We start from the raw sequence: 8,525 nt of genomic DNA, 5'->3' as shown, positions 1-8,525 counted from the left end.
CACCGTGGGTGAGATCCGCATCATTTTCCGTTCTTGTCCAACTGGCAGTCGTTCTTGCGCTTTCTCACGAAATGTTCAGACAGACTTCTTTTGTGCTTCTGTCTTCTCTTTGACCGGGCCAATTGGATGTATGGATTTTATGAGCGTCCTCTTTGGATCGCACACTCTTTGGATAGGGGTGGTAGGTTGCGCCACCAAATTCATGCTAATGTCCTACCTAGGTTAAAATAAAGAAAAAGAAGAAATAATTATGCAGATACCACGCACTGTGAGAATCGATGTAAGCAAAGTTTTGTGTGCTGTTTGCTTTGATTGACGATAATTAGCGGTGATGTTGACGGCTAAGTCTTAATTTCTTCAACGTTTAGTCTAACACGAGAGTCGTGAGTTGATGTTAAACGTCACCTTACGTGTACCACTGCTGTCTGTAGGCGTAGTACACAGAACACACGGGGAGGGGTGTTTGCTTGATGCGTTGCTGTGCACCATGTTTTATAACCTCTGCGATGGTATAGCGTTGTCATTTCCTCACATGGCACATCGCATTGTGGCAGAACTATTAAACTTGAATTTGATTATGGGGCTGTACGTGCCAAACCGACAATGAGGCACGCCGTAGTGGCAGACTTCGGTTTAATTTTCCCACCGTGATTTTCTTTACCGTGTCCCAAAATATAAGTGCACGTGCGTATTCTATTTCGCCCCCGTCGAAATACTGCTGCCGCGATCGGGATCAAATCCACGGCCTCTAGCAATGCTATAGCCGCAAAGTTAACGCGGCGGGCACAGAAGTGTTGATTTGGCGGTCGACCGCTTCCGTAGTGTCGCCTGGACCCTGCGGTGTGCTTTAATTATGGCGGCTCTGCTTCTGTGCGTCCTCCCAAAGTTGCACGCTTGAAATATTTGCATGGCGTTTATTTTTGGGAAATAGCAGCAAGGTGCTACACCGTGACTTGAACTTAAACTTATCCTGTTTCCCCTACCGCTGTCGCATAGTAGTGGTGTTTCTTCATGGTTTGGGAGAGGGAAATTACGCTTATACTGCAGCCCATGTGGGTGCACGGCTTCTTAGCCTTTTCACGTTACTTCCCCCTCCCCCCCCTCGATAATATGGGAACTGCCTCTTCTCTTTCTCTCTACATATCAAAGTGCGTCCCCTCAGGCCTCGCTCCTTAGTAGAAAGGGAAGCGCTGTAGTTTCTGCACTGCTTCTGAGGGGAGTCATGGATAATTACAGCTGTTAAGCGGCCCATGTGGCGACGGCTGCAGAGGGTATTGTGTACATTCGATGCGGTTTCACCACTCGCCTTTTTTTGCCTGGCGACTGTCAACAATATACACGCTCTTAACCCCCCTCCCCCCCGCCCTTCTCTCCCGACGCTGTGTGCGAGACGGCAGACATCACCTCTTACTAACCTTTGTTGTGGACATGTTGACTGTCCCCCAGCTCTCGCTGAACCCAAGGGCTTCAAGAAGGCCTGTGGTGCTTAATCGATATCTTCACGTTCTAATGAAACATGCTCCATCGCTTCCCTAGGTTTACCGCAGCAAGCACATGTTTCTTCTTCCTTCTTATATATCGCTTTATAGGTGTCTGTTCTAATCGTGATCTCGCTTCGAAAAGTAATGAGCTTCCTTTGAGTTACCCTAATTTGTTTCATAATTTGTTTCTTTCCTGATTTCGTTTTGTTTTCCCTCTTAAGTAGTTAGTCGTGGCAGGTTTCTTTTCGATTGCCTTTGATTGCCTATCTGACATTCAGCTTAACGTTCTTTGTCAACTGGCATGCACCGACCAAGATCCCTCTATGGAAGAGGCGCGCGCGACTATCTTGCGAACTCCACGCAGTTCGGAAAAAGCTGTGGCAAGGCATCTGGCTGACGCAAGAAGGGCTTCTCTACTGTCCGCGTCTGACTTCCCCTCCGCGCACAGGCGACTGAATGGAAGCTTCGCCGAATGACCAGTGGGCTGAAGTGGACGAGCCGTCGTCACGCTTTCTCTGGAATGCGGCGTCGCCGCTTATCGATGACTAATCGACTCGCACAGCCTCGCCATCGTCCCTGCATGCTTGTGACCAGCTTTCGAAATATCGCTTATTCCCTTACCGATTCTGTCGAGAAACTGCTTGCATGCGGCTTTGCTTTTGCGGGGGAAAAATAATAGTAATAATAACCGTATTTGTACGTTGCGCTGCGACATTCGTTTTTTTTTCTTCTTTTCCTTTTTGCAATTGTCTTAACCGTAGAGCGAACTAAATCAACAAGAGATGGGTCAATGCACGCGGTACCTCATCGCATGGCGTGTGGGCGGTGGAATTTGGATTTCAGTTTAGCCGAGTAAACTTGAGTTGCTTAGCTGTCGGACAAGCACGCAGCACGCTTTAGTTGGATGCTGCGTGCGCCTTTGGCGCATTTTTTTTTATTACAGTTCAAAACAAGGCAAGCACATAAGAGAAAAGAACGATCATTATCCGTTTCTCTCCACTGTCGAAACACGACTTCCTGCGCGCGCCGTACAACGTACGAAAACATTACACCAATAGTTTGTCGCATGTGCTTCGTGTCAAATGAGATCTGAACCCTCTGATCTGGATCAAGCTGAGACGATCACTTTCACCATTGAAACGTCGCCAAAACAGACCGCTGGGTTGTACAAGTGAGCGGGTAAGGGCATTACAAAAGAAATTGCTTGTGCTAAGAAAATGCACGCATGTGTCTCAGCTCTTAGTTTTTCCGCCTTCAGAGCATTTTATGTGGCGTACATATATTCTGATACGGTCAGCTTCCAGCTAAATATTTGTTAGCATCAGGTCAGTTACGAGTCAGCAGGAGGTTACGTTCACTCTTAGAAATCTGCACGACTGTCGGTATTGAGTGATCTTGTGTGCGGCGTGTATAATTTATATTCCGCACTTTCAGTGCCGGAAGGCTGTGATTTAAGTATTGTAGCTCTACGTATCGGCGTTTGCTTTACGACGTGTACACAAAAACGAACAGATCATTCGCACTATTTTTTTCTCTGTTATGCTGCATGTGATAAATATGGATAATATTGTTCTTCCGGTGCGCAGTGGTGAAAACTGTTAGGTTATGTGAAGCTCCTGCTTTTAGCAAGCTGAAAAGTGGACCACGAGGAATACCGCAGTGGATGCTTCCGTATTTATGTTACGCGATGTGCTCGTTTTGACAGCACATCCCCGAGCTTGGTACACGAGAATTTTTATTATTGAATTAAATATCTTGGAAGGCGCCCAAGTGGTTGGGAGTCGAACTTATGACCTCGGGAAATGAAATCAAGTAGATCGAATACGCGTCTATATATACAAGCCATATTCTGTTAAACCATTTTAATGTCATATTGCTCCTTTATTAACTGTCAAAAGTAGTGCCTCTACTTCACGTTTTATAAGAAAATTAAGCCTCTGCGATTGACAGGAACAGCTTACACGTGACAATTCTCGCCTATATTTCGTATCCTTATAACCACTTGGAAGACTCAGCCACAATCCCTCCGCTTCAACGCCATGCCACCTTGTTATGTAGCTAATACAACTAATGATTTTCGTTCTTTGAACATTTCCATCTTTTTTTTTTGTCATCCTAATCTACACGTCCACTTGACAATATCCACGACTGCGTCTTTAAATCGAGCATCAGCGGCCATTGTTTCTTCGACCTAAAAAAGCGGCCACGACTAAAAAAGCGGCCACGTGCATACAAGCGTGACTCATCGAGAAAGTTCGCCTTGCTCCGGTAGGGGAAAGACGGGCGCTGGCGTCGGGAGTGAGACAACATTGGAGAGGGCACGCCATACCACGCGAGAGGGACCCACCTGAGCTCTGTAGAAGAAACAGTTCTCTCTCCCTTACCGAACTCTCGCTCACTCTTTCACTCTCTCTCTCTCTCCCCTTTTACGCTAGGGGACCACGTGGTAGAAAGGAAGCATAAAAGGAGAGAACTCGCACTGCACCAGCCTTTTTCTGCAACGGTCGGCCTGCCTGGTCACGGCCGGACTGGACTACGCGCATCGTGCGTGCTCCGGTCCGGCGGTGGCCCGGTTTGCACTTCACCATATTGTGAAGACTGGGCCGGCTAACGGACTCTTCGTTTCCTACACGCACAAGGTGAGTACCCCATTTGCTACGAAATTTATTCGTGTCATTTATAACCTCGATAGATCATTGAACGTTATGGCATCTTCCGCAAACGCGAGTGTCGGCGATTTGAGACACGGCATCCTATACAATGCCGCACGAGATAATCGGGAGACAGCGAATGCGTGACTTCAAATTTGGGTTTTCCGTGGTTAAAGGACGCTAGAGTTTGTGGCATTTTTTTCACTGAGGCTAACGCATTCGTGGAGTCATGTGCTTTACTGCAGTTTTGCGCATGTTTGGTGTTATGGGTATCCATAGGTATCCGACGAATCGGGTGACACCTCAATCTGCGGCAGCGGATTTTTTCTTATTTTGCAAGCATCTCCAAACAATTCTGTTTAAAAAAATATCTGATAGTAGGCGTGTAAATAATTTTGCAGAAAGCGGATCGAGCCTTACTATCTTATGTGGCCTACATTCGTTCATGAAGTCACGTACGAAGGTTTTCGTGCTGCGTGGTAATTTTACAGAACCAAGCAAAGTAAAAGGGATCATGTCTTAACTTGTCGACTCTCCGAAAAGTCGTCCTGTTTGCATTTTCTGAGTCGATTTATTGAACCTTGGTAAGAGGGCTGGGCGGGTTCTCCAATGCTGTGCCTCTGAAGTGGATGTAGTGGAATTCACCGTTTTGTCTACCTGCGCGGAAATACAATGTCACGAGTAGTTTTACACTTGGTAAACGGTCCATCATGTTCTCTCGATGCCGTCACCTTTCAGAAACATGCCACTTATGCGCGTTTGTTAGGCTGGACTTCGCACTCAATTCTTAGGTGTTCATCGGTTATATTTTGTTCTGATTATTGGCGATCTCACGGTCAGCTTTCTGCTGCCTTCCCTCTATTCCGGCGCCGCGTAACATGCTAGGGGATTAAACATGGCGACGACGTCACTGTCTCAATAAACCAAGCGCAACATGTCCCAAGGTCTACCCATGCTAACCAGAACGCTTCCACCTATTTTCGAACTTGGAGAATTAGCGCCGACGCAAACTTTGGATGAAGAATAAATAGGGAGACAATTACAGGGTGTTATGGCCAGAGCTGGGGTCATCTATGCATTGTCTTGACTGGACGTAATAAAAAAATTTGCCGACATCGTTTAGAAGTAAGGCATGGGGCATAGTCGTGACCTGTGCGAAAGTAAATCACCGCGTGCGATCGCGTTGCCTGGGTAACGTGGAACGGTACGCGGACCTGCCTTACCGGATCGTCGACTTATTCTAACAGCTTCGTCGTTACTTTGCAGCATCTGAGCAAGGCACATACCCGTATGCTCTCCCCCTGGAGTGCACATGGACACGACGATCATCGGGACCTTCTTTCATCGACGCCCCCCATCCAAGTGAAGGCAGCTAGACCTCTCTCAAGGTAACTCGTTTCTTCCTCTCCCGCTCCCGTGATCTGATCCTCCTTCGACATGAAATGTTAAACAAGTGCGTGAAAAGCAAATAGCTTCTAGTTCGTGTCATGCTATTTATTTCTTATCACATTGTAATACTTGTGTTTGTTTTTACGATCTGGTGCGCTTTATTCCGAGCAGTGCACAACGTTACTTAGCCGTATGTTTTCGTGATTGCTTTATGAAGCAACGAAACCTTTTGGGCGCGCTAATCGTCGTACGGTAGCAATGGGAAGCGGCATTGCAACTGTACTCAAGCATATTACTAGTCCTTCATTGATGGCGAGCAAATAGAGTGACAAAAGTGACCGCTCCTTCCAGTCCGTGAAGAATGTGGAGCAGCGAAACTGGGTTAGTTACACCGAGTGTTACACCATGAATGTGGTGTAACACTCGGTGTTACACTTTGCAAGCATCTGTATTGTAAATCTTCTGTTTCACCATTTTTTCACCTCATTTCCGCTTTGGTAATTACCGTGATTACCGGGACAATAAAAGAAACAATACATGCGTTATCAGAAACGACTGCGACGTGACACTCGTGGGATTACAGAAAAGCGTTGCGTAGCTGCTCGTCGTATAGTTCGGGACAACCGGTCTCTCCACCTCTCACGCCTCGTTTGTGCACGTTTTGTGCAGCACCGAGATTGCCGGATGGGGGAACCTTGGTTCGCCGACTCTACGCCGCCTGAGGCTGCCTTCGATGGTCTACAGTGGTCTATGTCCAAGTGGTTCTGGCCTGCGCTCTCGACTACCTACAATGGACGAAGCTCTTTTTTTTTTTTTTTGAGGCCTGCAAAGCGATAACTGCGAGCTAAACTAGTGTTGACTTCATATTTCTCCAGGGGGACGAAGATTGCAAGCGACTTTACATTTCAAGAATAAATACACGACTCTGTTTTACACTTTCTGTGCACTGTTTTCTTTATGAGGACACCGCTTTGCTTCCGAAAAATACACTCGTTTCCTTGATTTGCAGTAACATGTCCCCGTGACAATATATGTCACGCTCGGGGCGTAGCTAACTGAACATTAGTTTGACCTCGCGGAAGTGACCGTTGATTTTAATTATCTGGCGAGTCACTTCATATAAAAATCGACTTCAGACAGACGGGAATGAAGAGCACCTAATCTGCCATCTTGCATGTGTCTTTTCGACATTGCACGCAGAAAGCATATCGTTATTTTTCTTTACTAATAATTACGGGAAGAGGAGTGTGAAATAAAGCCGGGTTGATTGACAACTTGCATTTCTGAAGTGCCAAAATAACAGGTCGGGCTCGACAATCACCGGCAGTCCGGAAGTTGTTGCGCATTCGTAGAAAACTCAGTTGAGTGTATGGCTTCTGGGAAATGTACACGCGCATGCCCAAAATATACACAAAGCAAACAAAAAAACGAATCAATAAGACTGGATAAAAGCAAAGAAAGCGGACACGACGTCGCCTTCGCTATGAACGTAGCCTCTTCCAAGATATGACAACGCACAGCAGAGTTGTTTTCGAGTGCGCAAACCCGATTATGCTTTCTCCACTACAAACACAAGTTTTACTTGCTATCCCACTTGAGAGAGAGACTCATTATTAGAAAAAAAGATCTTTGCCGGCGCGTATACAACCGCTGGCATGATACTCTGTATGGAGACGGAGAATGGGATCAAAAGATTGCTGAGGAGAGTGGGAAAACAAGAGAATAAAAAAATACGAAATCCGCAAGTGGTCCTCATACTAATAATTGCGGTTGACATGGCGGGCAAATTTAGGCTTTCTGACAGGTATTTGAGCAACAAATCCAAAACTCGCCCCTGTTTTGAAGGGCCGCGCATTGGACATCAGATGCGGGGTAATGTTAACGGACCGTGAACAAATCACGTCGATTTGTTGCTCTAAAAATTGTCTCGTGCCGGTACGCGGGGCGTTCTAGTAATATGTACTCCTTTGTCTCTAAGTTGCCACGCTTATCACAGTATAGGTGTTCGTGGAAACCCCTATGCGGTACAGATAGTTGTTCGTGTATGCCACGTTCAGTCGAAGACGATGGTACAATGTCTGTAAGTGTCGAGGAAGTGGTCGTGGAATTTCTTGTCTCATTTCTGGGTCAGTGTAACGCAGGAAGTTATCTTCGAGAAGCGGCAGGTTCCAGATGCGTTCTTTTTCTTTATAGGAATATTTTTTTCAATGTTTGAAGCATCGGCTTTTGTAAATAAATGTAATTTTGAAATTGCACTATTGGAGTCCATTTTGGAAAGCTTCATCCGCTTTATTCATTTCCCGAAATATCTGCATGACCAGGTATCCACTGGCACTTGATGCAATGCCCAGCAATCTTAGCGTTGTGGTGAACATCAGCAATAGCAAATGCTGCAGGTTGGTTATTACATGGCTTGTGCCTGTTTCACATAACATATGGGACTGCTTTTGAATCCGTGAAAATCCCTCACGTCTTTGGCGGCTGCTGCGAAGTACATACACCAGGGCATCCTTAATTCCATACAGCTCCGCTGAAGTAGATGATGTCGCTCGCTCAAGACGAAACGAGAATCGTTGCTCTATAGAGGGAACGAAAAGTCCGCACGATGAGTGATGTGGAGTTGTAGAGCCATCTGTGGATATTTGCGTTGTGACTGCGTATTCTTTGTGCATACATTCCAAAGCTTGAAGAAACACGGCGACTATAATGACGCATGAAGTGCGTGTAACTGGACGGGAAAGTTGACAAACGATAACGAACACGCGTCATCATTGTAGAGTGACTATCTCATCCATTTTCTTTCATTAAAAAAAAAGTCAATGTAGTGAAAATATTAACCAATCACAGTGGTTGTACAGATCTGTCTACTCGATGCCTGCTACGAATGATATACAATACAGAAAACAGAAACCGCTTCTACGCTAGGGTGACTCGATGCGCGCGCTCTATTCTGAGCACCATCCACTCCCGAAATTAGGACAAGCAATCTACGTTCCTCCATCAC

The 8,525-nt window shown here is 46.1% G+C and overlaps 1 long non-coding RNA gene across 1 annotated transcript; it reads left to right on the top strand.

Annotated features, from left to right (window-relative positions):
* Positions 1-4,037: 4,037 nt before the first annotated feature.
* On the top strand, positions 4,038-6,437 carry LOC142587189 (uncharacterized). The gene is made up of 3 exons (XR_012829387.1): positions 4,038-4,120; positions 5,399-5,520; positions 6,191-6,437. It is a non-coding gene; the product is annotated as an uncharacterized LOC142587189 (long non-coding RNA).
* Positions 6,438-8,525: the final 2,088 nt, after the last annotated feature.

Source organism: Dermacentor variabilis, chromosome 7 (assembly GCF_050947875.1).
Source record: "Dermacentor variabilis isolate Ectoservices chromosome 7, ASM5094787v1, whole genome shotgun sequence".
Lineage (NCBI taxonomy): Eukaryota > Metazoa > Arthropoda > Arachnida > Ixodida > Ixodidae > Dermacentor > Dermacentor variabilis.
The sequence above is the reverse complement of the archived record's forward strand: the minus strand, read 5'-3'. Positions and strand labels throughout refer to the sequence as shown.